Source organism: Liolophura sinensis, chromosome 2, assembly GCF_032854445.1.
Source record: "Liolophura sinensis isolate JHLJ2023 chromosome 2, CUHK_Ljap_v2, whole genome shotgun sequence".
NCBI lineage: Eukaryota > Metazoa > Mollusca > Polyplacophora > Chitonida > Chitonidae > Liolophura > Liolophura sinensis.
Genome location: NC_088296.1, coordinates 16,594,034 through 16,613,393, shown reverse-complemented (window position 1 = coordinate 16,613,393; position 19,360 = coordinate 16,594,034).

Below are 19,360 nucleotides of genomic sequence, written 5' to 3'. Positions count from 1 at the left end.
GCCCAACTAGCGTGCAAGCAAGACAGCTCGTGTATTCTATAATGAACGCTCACAATGTGGTCCCCCCTCCCCGCCTTAGCCCCAGCGGTGCGGTAGGTGGTCCATGGGTTTATCAAAGCTTTCATTAGAACCGAGAAAAATGCTAGGTGTGTCAGAAAAGCTATACATTAATACCTTCCTAAATTAGCCTATGTCATAACGCTTTCATAGTTCAAGGTGCCGGCAGAGTGAACGCTCAGATAGTTTTCGTTGCAGACCTCTATAATCTATAAAGCTACTCGTCTGCTTGTAAGCCAATGCACTATAAAGACTAGTGCGTTAATTTTAGCATTACCTCGTGTTTTCTGAGAGATGCTAGAATAGGTTACATTATAGAGCAGCAATATTTCGCCATGGACAAAAATACCCCTGGAATACCTGAACACGTCTGTCTTATATATTACAAAATAGCTTGTAGTGATGAATCTATTCCGCCATCACTCTGAAGACATTAACCTTCTCCCAGTTTATGAGAAAGTTTTTTATCCGTGAAACTTCAGCATTTAGCTACATTGTAGAGCGTATTTATCGATCGTGTTACCTTTGTGATTGGCCTGTTCATGTCCTACTCTAAAAAATATGAGTCACTCAGCACATATTGTGTGCTAATTTTGAGAACCATTTTTGAATAGCTGCGAAACTCTTGCCACAATATATTTTAGGTAGAATAATTCTGTCCTGACAAGTACCGATTCCTCAAAGCCATTCCTGACCTCGGTCAAAATATCACTTTGATCGGACTTTTGTGTTTGATGTTCAACCCTGACCACTCGTTCATCGTCTTTCAAAAACTAGCCCTCTTAGTGCTGTCTGAAAGTTGAAAATTTCGCAGATTTGTCTTAGCGTGGAACTGATGAAAGCATCCCATAAAACTTATACTAAACTTTTAACTCAGCAAAAAAGAAACGTTAAGACATCGTTTAAAACTCTGGCTGTGGTCAATATGGCTTTGTGGAATAGGTTCCACTTGCCCAAAACTTCCACTTGGCGACAAAATTTGGTCTTTGCGCAAAAGGCTAAGCATCGATTTGGACACGGCGTGTGGGGCTTTCGGACACTCTCGTACGTTATCGTGGGTCATGTACTAATGTCGATGAGGTAACACCCCTTACACTGGAGACACGCAAGAACTGGGCATTTCTAATTAACATCCTCTCTGTACGGGCCGCGGAGAGGAACATAAATCACTTGCTGCAGAGCTCAGTTCAGTTGATCCCGAGATCGGCCCATAAGTGCAAACTGACTCAACGAATTATGCATGATAACAACCGTGATATGCTTAGATTTGGATGTTTGATGTCCGTGCAGTGAATGTTGTAAAACTTTCCGTTTCCATGGAGACATGTCGTCCTACTCTATGGTTGGTTAGTTTCCTCAGACTGAGCGATGTTTTGGGAAGGTGCCCGTGATTCGACACAATGAAGTAAAAAGACCATAGCGAGGTTGTGGGACGCGCGCGCGTGAGATTTATTAATGCGTCTGGTTATGAGAACATAGTGCGATTTTTACATCAAACGATGGAGTCCATAACTAAGTCCATCCGATGACTAGTGGACCAGCAAGAAACACACATACACAAATATTTATCAATTGTCCTAGACTAGGTGACCATATGTCAATTTATCCAGTTAGTGGGGACGAACAAAGAAGCTATTTTGCAAATCGACGACAGTTATTTTCCGAAGCTCTTGGGGGTGGCTACTCTTATTAGATGAATCAGCAACGAGAACATAAATAGAAAGATCTAACAACAGTAACGTCGTCCCTAATGGATGGGTGATTCCCTGTGGTACAAACGAGGGCGATGTACGATTGAATGCGCCATGTTCAAACAGAGTGCCGCGTACGTCCTCCCTGTCCTACACTAATATGTGGGGCATGCATTTTCTGTATAGCTGCCCTGTAATACCAGTGGTGTCTAACCTAAATTACTGTTGACTTCGTCTAACATGTCTTAATTTCGGTTATTTTTTCCTAAAATGAAGGCATGAATGTTATCTCTTGTTGTTTGTCTTGTCAGTCTCACAAACCAGCGGTATCGCATTGATTAACTGATTGACAGATTGATTAATAGGTATGTAACACCGTGCCGAAGTATGTTTTACTTACTCATTTTAAAATGACGGTCGATTTTGTAGAAATATTGGGAAATGGGACTTATATATTACATACATGTGTATGTTATACATCTGTTTATTTGATTCATGCTTTAGGCCGTGCGCACGAATATTTCACTTTTGCGACGGCCAACAGCGTTACATATATAGAGTCTCAAATTCGCAATATTTGATGAAGGGGTGGGTAATGGCTTTACAATCGCGTGGATTATTTTTTTTAATAGGGATCAAGATGCAGTTAAGCATAAAACTTTAATGGACAGAAATATCATTTTCTTTTCAAATATTTTTTTATTTGATTTGGCTTCGACGTCGTGCTCAACAACATTTCACTTGCATCTCCGGCTAGATTTACGAATGGACACCAGAATAGTCGAATTAACGAAATTTACCCATGTGTGACCCAGAGGTTTCCACCGTCTGATTCCATAATGGTGGAAGGCGATATATCTCCTTCAATCATATAAGACCAAACATGCGGATACTCGTATGTTTTGCCCGGGCTATGCAGGCTTCCCTTCCTCCATAATGCTGGCCGCCGTCGTATAAGTGAAATATTCTTGAATACGACATAAAGCACCAACCAGTTAAATACATGTAGGAGCACTGAAAATCTGGACGAGGGCTGTCGACGGTTTATTGTCAGTGAGACAAGAAGAACATTGGAACGTATCTAAAGCTCTGACTGATCCAGTACCCCATAAGTAACAATGTGCAAAACTAATTTCACTCATGTAAAAAAATCTGTTAATTTTAACAGAAAGTTAATTGTTTGAGTGATGATGGAATGTATGCTGTTATTATATCACAATACTGTGTCATAATCAACATAATATTGTGTTAGTCTGATATGATCTTTATGCTAATTTAATCGAAAATTTATGCCATATTTAAAATAATAATCTGCAGCTATAAATGAATATATGATAACATCACTCAGACAACAGACTTTCTGTTTAAATGTAACAGATTATTTTTTGAGGGTTGTGCAATTGAGTTAGGAGAAAAGTTTAGATCTATGTTTAAAATTACATATCAAACCCCTATTTCATGTCTCCCACATAACTTTTAACGTTATTTTGCATCTGAAAAATTGTTTAATACGACACAAACCCCCAAGAATACACTTACATATAAATACCTACAGATTTGCACCACACCGTCACCATGCCACATTCATAGCTATTTGTACATAAAGTTTTATTTTCATACAAAAATAACCGCATTGCATTGTGAAGGTCTATACCAAAGACTCCTTGATAACGGTGTAGTTGGGGATATCGATTCCTGACTAGGGAAATGTAAGCAGTCTAATAGCATCAGAAGCTTGCAGCAATATCCCCAGCGCTACTTACAGTACTGCAAAGTCCTCGGCTGTGGCTCTTGTTTGGCCACTTAGCGGAGCATTCATTAATATTCATTGGTTATAAATAGATTATCTGTTTGGCTGAATACATCTTTGCCACTTAGAACATTAATGGGGAGGCTGATAGCGATCTCTGCTTCTTAAGATGTATTCACGTATAAAGTGCTTCGAAAACAGGCTGTTCCAGATTTTAATTGCAGAAATAAAATATTATGATTTGGGATTTTCGGCCAGTAAAATGACCGTTAGCCACGTGCAGGGATGCTCAGAGGCAGGGTTATATTACTCGGGGTCATCGCATCGTATAGGCTATAATGTAATTTATATCCGCGGATTAAAACTGTGTTAGAAATACCTCCGAGGAGAATACATAATAAGTGTCCGTTGTTTTTCAATGTGTAACTGGTGAATCACACGAACAGTTTTAAAAAACGTTGTTTGGAAAGCGAATTAGTTTTACGGTTTACGTTGGAATAAAAATATAATTCGATATTGTAGCGTTTCGTCTTAAAGATTCAAATCTAATGTACCTGGAAAAGTATTAAATATAATTTATACAAATAATGGTTAAATCTTGACATGAAAAATGATATAGCTGCTTCTCTACAAGGCTGGTGTCTTGAGCGAGTCATTTCTGAGGCTTCTGTAGCGCGTAAAACATTGGGATAGGCCAAATACATGTCTATCGGGGTGCTCATAACTGCGGTCTTTGAACCGCTTTCCAGCGAACAAGAACTATATTTAGGTCCGTGTCGAGATCAAATTGGTTTCAAAACAAAAAAACACCTTTGTGATTTTCCAGAAACAATGCTAAAAGTGACATTCCAAACTATGGCACAATTTTCGAAGACACCTAGTAGTATTGTTTTTTGGGGGATTTTTTTCGTGTATTTTGGCAAACACTCAGTAAATGTCGATGTTATTACATGTGTCCTTGTGCTCGCTGTAATCGTTTTTCATGAACAAGTTGTATCGGTTTTATTATCTCATGCACAAATAATCCACTACAGAACAAATACAGAAATGGGAAGCATACATCAGATACATTTTCACGCTGGAGTTAGTACAGCACTTTTGTAGATCACAGAGGAAGCCTTTCCATAGTGTTATTAAATTTGATAATATCCATTGCTATGCCTGAAGTGGAAAATTTCCCAGCTTAACGAAGCCAATCTCTTGTCGCTAGAAATAGCTCTAGATAGGCGCTATCCCCACCCCCTGATAACCCCACTTCTTGGAGCTCGGCTGTTTGGACAAATAACGTCTGATCTGGGTTAATGCTTCTAATAAATATCTTTGATTTAGATAGAGCACAATCAGACACAGGGACACTTTTGTCATTTCCCTTTCTCTTCGCCAGTACCATAAAGCCTGTACGAACAGAGCAGCCGCAGTTCCGTAGGCAGAGACTATGTTTGACTACCACTTATGATAACAGGGGATATCGGACGATAACACGAGCTCCTGTCTTCGCTGTCATTATAGCGCCAGTGTAAATGCTTGGGTCGTATTTTATAACGCACAAGTGGATAGGAAATAAGCTATGTACCGGACAAAGAAAACTTTCTGCATGTCCGTTACTATAGTGTCTTGTTGTGAAACGGACATTCATCTTCGAACAAGAGAGAGAGATCAATGGAGAGAGATGGGGGTGGGGAATGGGGGATTTTTTTTAACAGAAAAACAAACATAATTTTGATGCAAAATCTACATTTCACTATATTTGTCAATGGAAATACATCCACCTATAGTTAGTTGCTATAAACTCGACCACCGTCAGATATGCCCGAAAACACACGGCGTTTAAAAAAGAAGTGAAATAGGTAAATAAACATATTAGGTGACTGTATCCTGATATGTAACAACTACAACTGCTGCTCAGATTAAGTTAAAAGCTTTTAATTAGTTTGATCTATTAGACATATATTTATTTGATTGGTGTTTGACGCCACACTTGACAAGTAGCCTTGTAACCTTCGTACAATTTTTACTCCCCCCCCCCCCCCCCAAAATTGCTTACTTTTGCAAAATAGTCTTCCTTGCACTATTTGGTCTCTGAACAGTGTCGAATAATTAAACAAAGTCTTTAATGTGCCACACAAATGTAGGTTATCAAATCATACAGAATGAATGAAACAAAAATTCATTTGGCTAATTTCAATACATGTATACATTCGCTATATACCGGTAACGGTAATTTCTCCGACGCCGTGCTGTCGTCTTGTCGTGTTTATGTACGCACGTACACACGTACACACGTCTAAAGTCAACAATATACTGACCTATTGGCTTCTGACCAATTGTAACAGTATATCATAAAAAGATATGTCAAGTAGGCGCGAGATATTACTTACATACCTGTGTATCTTTCACCTGTGCATACTAAAGTACATGGCCTAACTCTGAATAGACAGGTCTTATACGACGATAAATAATCATGTACTAGGTGATTGTTTTTACAATTATTTCACTAAGCGGAAATGCCCTCTTTGGCCCTCGGAATGAAAAAAAGGTCTCACTCATACCTTGCCGAGTTTAGTGACGTAAATCAAATGTATGTCAATATTCATGTAAACTGATACTCAACGTAGAAAAACGACGTTAAACCCCAAGCACTCACTCACTCAACGTAGAAAACTACTTTGTAATGTGACAATATTTTAAGTGGAATTTCCTGTCACATTTTCAGTTCTAACAGGTAATGGTGGTGACATTTGTAAATGCTGGTCATGAAAAGAATGTTTTAATGTTATTGGAAATGTTCTGTCTAGTGCATGCAGCCTGAACACAGAAATAGCGTAGCCCGAAAATCGAAGACTCCATCGGTATAAAGCAACCAAATTGATTAGTCCTCGCATGGTTGGATAAACATTATTCAGGGAATGATAGCAAAAGAGTAGTCATTCTCTGTTACCTCTCGGAGCTGTTGACGACAGCCTTCATTCGAACACGCTGCTCAGTCCACATCTAGCTATCATGTAGAAAAAACTTTACTAATGCAAATAGCTCCCGCATTGCGTTGGCACTGCATGATGCCGGTTGGAAATATGCATGTGCAAACCTGTAGACAACTGATACGAACAGTCTGAACTGCCTGTGTGTCTTAACGGTAATGGCGTAAGTCTCGTCGTATTTGATAAGGTATTCGTCATGTGTTGATGTTGCTGTTTACCATCTGTTGTTGTTGTTGTTGTTGTTGTTGTGTGTGTGTGTGTGTGTGTTTTTTTTTTTCTTTGCTTTCAGGTGTATTTCCTCATGGTTGCGTAGAGCAGACAGGTGCCTCGTCTCTGCATCATTAGAGAGTTTGCATGTGGTATCACAATACAATAATAGCACATCAGCTATGTTTTGTATTATTTATTTATTTGATTGGTGTTTTACGGCGTACTCAAGAATATTTCACTTATACGACGGCGGCCAGCATTATGGTGGGAGGAAACCGGGCAGAGCCCGGGGGAAACACACGACCATCCGCAGGTTGCTGGCAGACCTTCCCACTTACGGCCGGAGAGGAAGCCAGCATGAGCAGCTATGTTTGAGTGATGTTAACATAGTATGTTGCAGGGGCCGAATACTCCAGTATTGGCTGTTAAAGGACGACCGTCCAAGGCCTCTTATAATGAAGTTGTATGACCAACTTTTGCTAAGAAATAACAAAATTTGTTCATTGTATTTATTTATTATTTAGGAATACTCGAAATTATTTTACTCGAAAAAATACTCGAATACTCGAAACAGAGACACGACCATTCGCAAGTAAGTGGCAGGCCTTTTCACGTACGATCGGAGGGGAAGCCAGCATAGGGTGAATTTGAACTCACGGCGATCGCATCCGTGGAAGGCATCCAAATTTCTGCGCTAGCACTCTAACAACTCGGCCATTGGCGGAGGCCCCGTTGTAAGCTTTAGGCTCAGGGCTTTCATTGTTCGTATATATGTTGTAATTACACATAACTGTTAATAACAAAACCCTGGGGTGTTACTATATAACAGTCCCATCTTGTTGAGGGAAGACTCCAGAGTAAATCTGTTTGTTTCTGCGAGTCCATCAAAAACGCACTGCAACAGGATCCCTTCCAGCAGCCAGCCTAGATTCAACTCACCCCATCCCCCGTCGTGACAAAACATGTGGGAAAATTTGTCTGCTCTCCTCACTAACAAAAAAATAGTGATCTTTTTACCACGATGGATGGCAAATGTTGTTGTAACGTACCCCAGATGGTCTGCTTTTGGCAGCTCACATTTCAGCTCCCTCTGACAAGTGTCCCCCAATGCATCTCGGCAGTTGTAATTGTTTTTACTCAGAGTTAAGGCTTATAAACCGGTACTTAACTGGGACTCTAAAAGCCTATTAGCTGCTTAAAGTAAACAGTTACTCGCTGGCAAATAAAGAATACACGAAAACATATGGTGAAATGTTCTCCGCTGCAGTCCCTTTCCGGAAATCATGGCGATCCTGCTGCCAACAAGATTACAGCAGCCTTTCTGCCTGGCCGCCATGTAGCGTGGGTTCGCATAGTGAGATTATAAACAGCTAAATACACTGCTAAAATGTGAGCTAAACTCACACTGGGCCAGATCTTCGCAATATACATGCGCTTTTGGAAACCGCTCCTTGCTTTGGTATAGACTTTTAAAAACAGAAACCAAACTTATCCAACAAATACAAGAAAGAAGATTTCTTCACGTTTTAAAATTTTATTAACACCAATGGTTATTTACAAGTAAAATGTGTTTCAAGTTCTTTGGTGGGTAAATGTGATGGAATAATAGGTAAAAATTCATTACTATATTATTGTTAACATGAGGTACATGTAGTTTTGTTACTTTGGCGGAGCCTCCGTGGCTCAGTTGGCTAGCTCGCTAGCGCAGCGTAATGACCCAGGAGTCTCTCACCAATGCGGTCGCTGTGAGTTCAAGTCCAGCTCATGTGGCATCCTTTCTGGCCGTACGTGGGAAGGTCTGACAGCAACCTGCGGATGGTCGTGGGTTTCCCCCGGGTTCTGCCAGGTTTCCACCCACCATAATGCTGGTCGCCGTCGTATAAGTGAAATATTCTTGAGTACGGGGTAAAACACCAATCAAATAAATAAATATAAATAAATTGTTACTTTGGGGTTTCCTGAATTCTAATCGATAACATGAATTGGGTTTTTAGGCCTATCGATTTCTACACGTATGAAATCAATGCAAACGTTTGTCAAGTTTATAATAGTTGTTCTACACTGTGCTTTCTTGCCATTTTGAGCTTGTGATAGGTTTTCAGACTGATGTATTTAATGAACAGTGCTGAAACTAAGACACACTACCTGGTTTGAATATTTATGCATTTATGGTGCATGATTGTTATTTAGCGTCCTTTACATGATTAAACGAATCTTTCAATCTATGGTGTTTTCCGGTGAATTAAAACCATTCTCTGTGAGTAATGATGGTTATTGTAGACCTTGCAAGGGAAATTCCAACTTCAAATTTCACTTTTTAGAGTACTTAATCTGCACTAAATATCTCTCTTCCGAAAGACAGCTGTAATAAATGAACACAAATCTTGTCGGGTTCTCGCAGAAGCTGTTAAAGCGTAAAAGGTTTAGTTGTGAGTTGCCCGTATAGCCAAGTGTAAAGTGCGCCATGAATGGCTCCCACTAACAGCCTGTGACCCTTTCTACTTTTGTGGGAGTTTTTTTTTTTTTTTTTTTTTTTACTGCACAACAACCCTTTTCAAACACCTGACCACAGGGACTGGATTTAATAGCATGTGGTGGCAACCTTGTAACGATATCCTTTAAACTGAGCAGCCCTGGACCGAAGATTTGTGGAATCTTTGAGTACAGTCCGCCTTTGTGTAGCTCGGGCGTTTTAAGAAGGGTCAGTTCCGTATGCAACCCGACTCTGCTTAGCACACTGATTGATAGCGTCTGCCCCGAGGCTGTTTTTAGTTTACAACTGGCGTTTATCCGCACCCCAAACAAACTGCCAGCATATCGGACAACATCTGGTCAGTCGCCTGAATGGTCATCTAATACCGGACAAAGCTGGTTAGTGTTTGTCTCTTATTGTGGATCTGTCAAAGTTCTCAGAAAACTGGGAGACGTGTAAAGGCCTCGTATAACAAGCTTAACCGTCACGGATAGACCCTATCTTACAGATCTCACACTGCTCAACTTTATTAGGGGTAGGGTACCATTCCGTGTATGGCATTCTTCTTTTCACCCCTTGATTGACCAGCGGGATAAGGGCCGTAGTGACGCTGGCCCTCAAAGAGGAAAACAGGCCCATTCTTTCTCTAAATACCGATGAGCCTCGATGGACAAATAACCTCCTAGAAACGGCACATTGGCTGCGGCTTTGTGCCAGGAGATTGTCTTGGCACCTACTGGTGTGCAGGTTGAGTCCTCCAATTAAGATGATCACGCGATCCCGGCATGTTTATGAATGACGTCATTTCCGACCGTTGACGGAAAAATGCATGAAGTACAGGGGCTATAAAGAAATATATAATATGCCTCAGATATGATTTTTTTTTCTTATTTCTTTTTTGTATATCTCTTACTTTTCCTGAAAACCATGCTCTTTATTTCATTATGCCTTTTCATGTATCACTTGAATCGGAGATCTATAACGTACACATATTATTAGTTACATGGTTACTCAGTGACAGGATACGGAAACATATGGTGTCAGTAACCCTCATATGAATACAAATAAATCAAACAACTTTGTACCTGAAACGAAATTGTTTGTCGTTTTGTTATTCCTCAATCATTTAGAATATTGCAATAAAAATACGCGTATTTTTGACATTTAAATACATACATCCAAATGACTTACTTATTTAAGTAAGTTCTCGTTTAACTAGAGAAGCACTAAGTAAATGTTGCCAACAATCGACCTAGTTCTCAAGAAGCACGCAAATTTACTCTGTACTATGCAGTGCTCCCATAATAGAGGAAGTGCTGATGTGGAAAAGTTCGATAGAAACCTATACCGGCAAATAGCATGAAAACATGGATTCAAATAATCGTCTCTTCTATTCTGTTTCTATCTTTGAAAATGACAATTTCATGCAGGGGCTATACATGTAGGAAAATAATCACATGACATTTAAAATTCTCAGAATCGTGCTTTAAATACCATAAGTATCATAGGTACCCTTCCGGAAGCAAAGCACTATTATCATCTGAATTTAGAACAGAGTGCGGAAAATGGGTCCCAACGACATCAGGATGAGCGACAAGAGAGGGAAGAGGGAAGCTTCAGAAGTGAAGCGACGAGTTCGAGAAAAGAAAATGTCAAACACTGTAAGAAAATTATCATCCCGGAAGGCATGTAACCGACACTTTATCTGAATGCGAACGAAACAGAAAATAGCATTGAATTTTACTTCCGTGTCTCTACTAGAGGAAAAAAGAATTCCGCGACATTGATTGGTTAATAAACTGATCGTCAGCGTACAATAGAAAAAAGCTGATTTTAATGTTGAACAAAAAATGAGCCTTAGTATACTGGTCTCAGCTCCGTTTGATCACGATGATCATATTGTTACGACGTCGTGTCTGGTGTCTTCGGCATGTTGTCCCAGTAAGGCAGTACTATAAATATACCGACCATGGCAACCGGATCCTACAGTGAAACTCCCTACTGATATGGCCACCAAAAAAGAACAATTATTCATAGGAATTAGAGATACCCCCAACAGTTCACGATGGCCGTCAGTAGCATTATGTTTCAAATCTACATGTCAAACTTTAATTGCTGTTGTATACTCATCTGTGGTTAGCATTAAACCAAAAACCACGTTGAATATGAATTGTGGTTGAATATGGTTTAAACCAACATAGTTAACCAAATGAATATTGTTTTTTTTTATATGAATATGGATCAGGGGGAAAGCTTATAATTCAGCGTGCTTTGCCCGAAGCTTTGCTGGAATATCTCTGCTGATCTCGTATCGATCATATGTGAACTATTATTATCAAGGCGGATGTAGAACTCGTCACTATTCCTGTGCACCTTCACGTCCTTACCTTAAGTGAAGAAAAATACTGTCCTTATTTAAACTGAATCACAATAGTCCTACTCTTAGCAAATGCGCCTTAGGCACAATTGGAATACACCCTGCGAGGGTCTTTCGAAAATATGGAAAAAAATTGCAGATGCCGTCTCTTTTAGACAATGTGTGGATCCTAAAGCTGTTTTTGATCATAGCCACAGTGAATCTTTTGTATTGATGGCGCCACTCTGTCCACTACGTCTTGTGTTAGAGAGCGTTAGAATGGTCATGGTTAACGAGTCCACAGAGACCACGGGGCAGGAATATGTTTGGAGACCATATACCGCGTCTTGGCGTGTACCCCTGTGTGAGATCTGGCCTAATGATATCAGCGCTCTTATAGACGCGCAGCGAAGCTTAAGACATGTGCCGCCGGCAGCAGAGAATCAACTCGCCGGTTAACGTAAACTGGACTTTGAGAGACAGAAAATTCGCAATTCACGGGGTTGGGCTGTTTTTATTCCATCCTAGGCCTAGCACACTGGACACTGCATGTACGGTGCTCCTGCAAGTTCGTATGCATTGAAATGCTTTGCTGGTTTTTGTAGCTGCCCCATACTTTCATGGCCTGTGGTAGAGAGTCCGCCTCATGAAACTTTATATGAAACCATGGCCGGGTCACACCAAAGACTTTAAAGATGGTACTTGTTGCTCCCTTTCTTGGAGCTCAGCAACTTTCTTGGGAGGCTAGAGCAAGAAAACAGAACTGCTTGTCAGTATAATGTGACTAAATGGGGTGTCATGTCTGGTGTCCTCGTCATAATACTTCAGTGGCAGTAGCACTTTTGGCGGCAGGGAGTCGACCTGCAAAAAGAAGACAGTACATGTACATTTAGACACATCTATTGACTCCTCGTTGTCATAAGACTGTGAAAATGTTAAGTACGACGTTAAACCTTAAGTACTCACTCACTCACTCCATGTTCACTGTTAAAATTCATCAACAACTTCATCATGTCAGATCACGACATTTTCCTTCATCGCCTACATTGTATGCATTCATGAAAATCAAAATATAGATATATACTATTTTAAGCACTTGTTTTCTTCTTACTGTTCATATTCTACGTAGTCTTTTTCGTTGTAGTTTTTAATTGTATTTGTAGGTATTGTTAATTTCTGTGTTATCCTCTCTTAAAGTGTGCTCCACGGGTTTATGCGAGTAAAAAAAAAAACAAGCAAACTATACTAAGCTGTCTTGTTTTGATGACTTTATAAAAATTCTTAAAAGGTTCAACTAAGGTGATGATCTATGTGTTAGATTTGACCGGACGAGCACTAAATATAGTACCAGTGCTCCCAGACGTCACCGGTCGGGGACTACCAAATGACAGGAACAGAAATCAGACTTTCAGCCGTCGGCGAAATAACGGTAGCGCATCGATCTCCTTCAGGCCATTGCCGAGTGACTCCAAAAAGAGGACCTGGGTTGTAAAACGAAACATGGGCAGTGAACTCTGCGTAAATATCATTGCAGGGTGTTCAACGTTTGGATAGTGGGCAGTCAAGAGTAAGACAGACACATTAACGAGAAGCATTTCCTGATCGATTCATCTCATGAATAAAAAAAACTCGATGACATTGCAAATGACGTAGTGTGAAATCAAAGATGTCACTATATACCAGAAGAGTCCAGGTGTTTTCAAATATTATTTTGTCATATGTAATGAAAAAACGTTTAAATAGAACGTAACACTTAGTCGTATATTTTATTAAATTCAGGAAGATTTCATCACTTCGATTTTTTTTCAGTTCTCCACTGTATAGATTGCAATGGCTGATAATGAGACGATTTCCCAAATTCAAGATTTAATATAGCCTAGAAATGATCAAAAATTCCAAATAAAAACTTTTGTGAACTGACAACGAGAAGACACCACAGTTTCAAACTTAAGGCTAAAAGTAAGGGAAGAATTTTCAGTGTTAAAATTCTTCAATAAATACATTGGGATATATTCCAAAAGCCATGCTTCTATAAACATACAATGCGATAAACTTCCAGTCAATCTGACTTGTTGGGAAAATACTTGACTTGTTGGGAAAATAACTGACTTGTTGGGAAAAATCCCTGACTTGTTGGGAAAAATCCCTGACTTGTTGGGAAAATCCCTGACTTGTTGGGAAAAATCCCTGACTTGTTGGGAGAATCCCTGACTTGTTGGGAAAATCCCCGACTTGTTGGAAAAATCCCTGACTTGTTGGGAAAAATCCCTGACTTGTTGGGAAAATCCCCGACTTGTTGGGAAAATCCCTAACTTGTTGGGAAAATTCCTGACTTGTTGGGAAAATCCCTGACTTGTTGGGAAAATCCCTAACTTGTTGGGAAAATTCCTGACCTGTTGGGAAAATTCCTGACTTGTTGGGAAAATCCCTGACTTGTTGGGAAAAATCCTTGAGTCGTTGGGAAAAATCCCTGACTTGTCGAGAAAATTCCTGAAGACAAAATTCTTTACGCTGATAATGATGGAAGAACTTAATAAGTGTATACTGACCATCTACAGTCGAACATTGTTAGTGTCACAGCAGAGAAAAGGACTCCAAAATTACATATCTCTAGGCTAAAATGGAACAAAAAGCATCATGCCACAAAGGCGAAATCCCTTAAGCTTCAAAGACGAAAGTATTGTGTGATACAGCAATGAAACACTAAATGAAATTACAACCCAAGAAGTCAGCCGCCTTTTACAAAAGGCTTCCGACAATAATAAGAGTCATACTTGTGCATTTGTATGCGCTGAAAATCCGTAGACAAAATCTCATCAATGCGTAAATTCCTTAAGGTTATCACGTCACTGTTTATTTTGTAGCTGTGATATATATGCAATCAGTGAACCAACCACTGTCCTTTAGATGAACAGCACAACTTCGACATAAATCAGAATAACAGTTTTATACGAAATGAAAACTCTTCGGCGTCAACAAGGCAGTGTAGCCATAAAGCCTAACACTTCTCCATTCGTTCTGAATTGTAAAAAGTTACTTAATTCCGATGAGGGTTTTTTCATGTCACTGCGTTTACTGAACGTTTGGCCTTGTCCACACAGGCCGCCTGATCATTATCAACTCGTTCAATAGAGCCCTATTGAACGGCCGAGAGAAGCCAATCCACCTAACGAATTCTGGGCCATTGATAGCTTTATTTTCACGGATTACAGGCACGATGCGTGCCGTCGTCAACAACGTTACGACGAAATATCACGAGCCACGGACAAAGAAATCTTAACTTACTCGCCGACAACGATTTCACGATGTCGGCCTATCCCCACACAGTGTACACAAACCTAAAGCCGGCCAATTTCATCAATAATGCTAGCTTTTTCTCTACTTGCCAGAAGCTAGTCTGGGACGGAATCCAGTTACAATGGAGCTTTCAGCCTGAACTGGAGACCTCTTCATGATTTTAGCATGTTGGATATGGTGGTACTCCTCAAATCCAGCCTATGGTATGCCGACAAGGCAAACCCCTACTGCTCGGGACAGGAACGTTGGTCAACAACTTACCAAGGATCGGTCTCTCCCCGGTTTTTCAGTTTCACCAAGGGATTTAAACGGAATTTGCCATCATACGTCCATACGGCGTAACACAGTCAAATCATTAAATAAATGAGTATGCAAACACAACATGTCCTATGAAACTACAAACGATAAAACGGTTAACCAAGCAGCTTTATGTAACTTAGTGTTCAAAATTCTGCGTGTATCGCCTAAAGACTAGTTCATGTAAGACCTTCTTAGTTTAGATGCATGCTTACCTACATAAGGCGACTGTAAACCATACTCACTGGTCATCTGAAATTTTACACACTGCATCAGTAAGCATAAAGGAGAAGAAAAGATAAGACTGATGCATATATCAGATGAAAGAGCGTGGAAATATTTTGTATATTGGGTGTTTGGGATCAGCTTCTTGGTTCATAGCATCTTTGCATTATAATGTTGTAAATAAGTATGTAATGCGTGTCTAACAAATTTATTTCAATGTAAATTTTTTTATTTATATCCAAAAACATGCATTAAATCTTAATTATGATAATATTTCCAACATATAAAAATATGATTAAATGTTTAGGTTGAACACATTTGTAAACTGAATTCCAAATTCTAGCACACCTATATTTATTAAACATGCGTGACGTCCTCAGTGTACTCAAAACATTATTTTGCCGAAACAATTTATAAAATTCCCAAACACCTAGCAGACAAAAATTATTTGCAGTTGCTTTTTTTCTCATTAAATAAAAATCGAAAAGAAAAAATAAGACCATATTTATAGCTACTTTTTCAAACTGTTTCGTCTGAACTTCGTGTAATTTTTATGTTTTCTCCAAGTACTGCCTTGTTTTGACATATTACCCCATGGTCACCCTGTACATTTATTCCTGATATTCAACTTACCTTCAAGTTACAAAAATGCTATACAAGCGATTTACTGTCTTCGAATATTTCACTTTGAAGCTGCAATTGGGATGGGGGCGGGGAGCCTCCGTGGCTTAGTTGGTTTGCGCGCTGGCACAGCGTAATGACCCAGCACCCTCTCAGTAATGCTGTAAACCCTCTCGCTGTGAGTTCAAGCCCAGCTCATGCTTGCTTCCTCTCCGGCCGTACGTGTGAAGATCTGGCTGCAACCTGCGGATGGTCGTGGGTTTCCCCCGGGCTCTGCCCGGTTTCCTCTCACCATAATGCTGGCCGCCGTCGTATAAGTGAAATATTCTTGTGTATGGCGTGAATCACCAATCATACAAATAAATAAATCTGCAATTGCAGGCAATCAATACCTTGGATTTCGTGACAAGGCCGTGGTTCTCATATCAAATATAACTACACTACTCTAAAAAAAACTACAAGCTAAGTAGTTTTCAGTTAATCTGAAAGTCCACTATATTAATAGGTATCACTGGTCTTCATGACCAGGCTGTTTAAAATAGCGATACATTAAATCTAAAAATTGGCTACATCCGGATTCGAACTGTGAACTCATTATAGAGTGATTCTGGATGCTGGCAGTCTCGGCTGACATATAGAGCTAGCGTGGTTTTGCTTGGAATGTCAACATCATTCCACTTCAAATCACGTCACTGCGGTAACCCCTGGAATCAATGAACTGGGCTTCATCCAGACAAGAAGGGTTTATCATCTTTTGACATTCGGATAGCCTCATAAGTCAGCTCACTATCACAAGTCTCCATCGCACAAGTGTTTTTGCTTCTGTAATCATGAATTAATAATCCTTTGCTGCCTCTGTGCTTCTTCTGCGCGGGAGATCGATCGAGCCGTTGCTGCTTAAGCAAATTTAATCTTGTCGAGTAGACAAAACATGGGGAGAATGCGAAACTATGGCTGCGAGTGATAGATGGACATATGATTATGACTGAGAAAAACAGCTTCGCCAAAAGCATTAATCTCGCGTGATCCGCGATCGTTCCTTCACTGCCGGCGAGATACACGTGTATTTGGTAATCGTTGTGGTCAAACCACCTTGGATTGTGCAAGTGATACAGTACATCAGGACGAATTATAATGTCATCCTTAAAATGAACGGTATGCTGCCTTCTCCTCTGGCCGTACGTGGGAAGGTCTTTCAGCAACCTGCGGATGCTCGTAGGTTTCCCCCGGGCTATGCCCGGTTTCCACCCACCATAATGCTGGCCGCCGTCATATAAGTAAAATATTCTTGAGTACGGCGTAAAACACCAATCAAATAAATAAATAAATCAAAATGAACAGCGTAATGCCACACTTGTGTACACAATTGAAAGCTATCGTACATCAGACTATGCATAATTCAAACCGCTTTCAAACGAAGATGTTCTTAATGTAGACTACACTGTACACGAATGAAAATTAGCTGACGTGAAGTTTTGCTGTACTTAATGTTGCCGTCTGTACACAAATGAAAATTATTCATCCATTCAAACCGAGATGTTCATATTGTTCCACACTATACACAAATGCAAATTTTCTGACAAGGAGCTTAATTTACATTCAAATGCAATTCAAACGAAAGCTGTTGATTGCAACACAGTACACAAAGAAATTAAAAATTATTTGACATCACACATTGTAATCAAAAGCCATACAAAGTATACAAAACTGAAAAATAATTGACAGATAACTTTGCATCCAAACGCGATTCAAACGGGCATGTATTCGTATCTGCCTTCTACGTGCAACCAAGCGTATCCCGTGGCTGAGGATTAAGCTGTGTAGAACTCGACAGCTTCGCGAGTTTGCAGATTTTAGCAAACTTCAGTCAAGCTTCAGTACGGGAGAAGGAGATAAACCTATCGATTTCCAGCTGCCAAATCGGGACAGCTCTAGTCGGCAAATCTGTGTCGGCCATCGCTAGGGAGATATTTCGGTGATTGTTGTGGACAGCTGCCCGATTGTGGCGAAGGACCTCTCATCACACCGCCTATATATCTGGGCTGAGATAAAGCTCATCATTTCTAAACCATCACTCGCCCATTTGTATCTATGTGCAGCGATTGGAGTCTTGTCCTTTCCTTAGTTGCCTGATTGTTTGCTTGATTTAATATGGTGTTTACACATTCCTTGATGTATTGATCTATATTTAATTGATATAAATCCATCAACTCACAGTAATCCACTCAATGTTTAAATTTTGTTCAAACCACGGCATAGCTGGTTTAATGCCGCATTCCATTACTATGTTTGCTTGGCTGAAATACTAAATCATTGATTGATTCATCGATATATTTGTTCCTTCAGTGCGATTTTATTCGGTTTACTTTATTTATCTGATCGGTAGTTTACGCTGTACTCAAGAATATTTCACGTATACTACGGCGGACAAAATTGTGGTGGGAGAAAACTGGGCAGAGCCCGGGGGGAAACCCACGACCATCCGCAGGTTGGAGCCACACCTTCCCACTTATGGACGGAGAGGGAGCCAGCCTGAGCAGAGACCGCGTTGGTGAGAGGTTCCTGGATCATAACGATGCGCTAGCCCGTTAACCAACTGAGCCACGGAGGCAGCCTCAAAGGTCAAAAGTAGACACCAGTATGCCTACATGCCTTTGTACATGTACGCTGGGACTGCTGTCAAACATATAACCTGCATGTGAATTCTAGCAACAGCCATTTGTCAGGATGAAAACGGAATAACATAAAACAACGACCTTAAGAAATAAACATCCAAACATTCCCATGGCTTCAGAAAGCTTAAGCAACGTTTGAATGGTTTCAACTTTTCGATAGTTCGCTCAATCAAGCAAATAAAATATTTTTTAGCCATTTTAAGACTTCGCTTCTTCGATGTATTTCTTTCTGTCTTTATTTATTTGGTTGTTGCTTAACGCCAACATATATTTGGCAATGTCAATTTTTCTCAAACATTTCCCAACGGGCTTTCCTGATCGAAAAAAGGGGGTTCATTCCTGAAAGAAAACCCTTGCATAAAAGCAATGTCATGTATTTTATGGATCCTCAATAAAATGATACAGTATGACAACAGGAAACTAATGACGCATGCATGTAATACCAAAAAGCAATTGTCTTCTACGCAAATGGGTGTGGCTATTTGAAATGGAGCGCTTTGCTGATGATGTTTCACTTAAACGCAAATATGTTTCATCTACGTAGTTTGGAGGAAACCAAATGGGCCTCTGGGAAGAAAGTGTCGAACATTTTGACATATGACGCGGTTTTTCGCTCGCAGTGTGAGGGTATCATATAAGTCATATTGGTAGAAACCAAACTTCATACAGTACGTTGAATTTATTGTTTTGTGATTTCTTTTGAACATATATAGAGAGAAATGCATTTGAA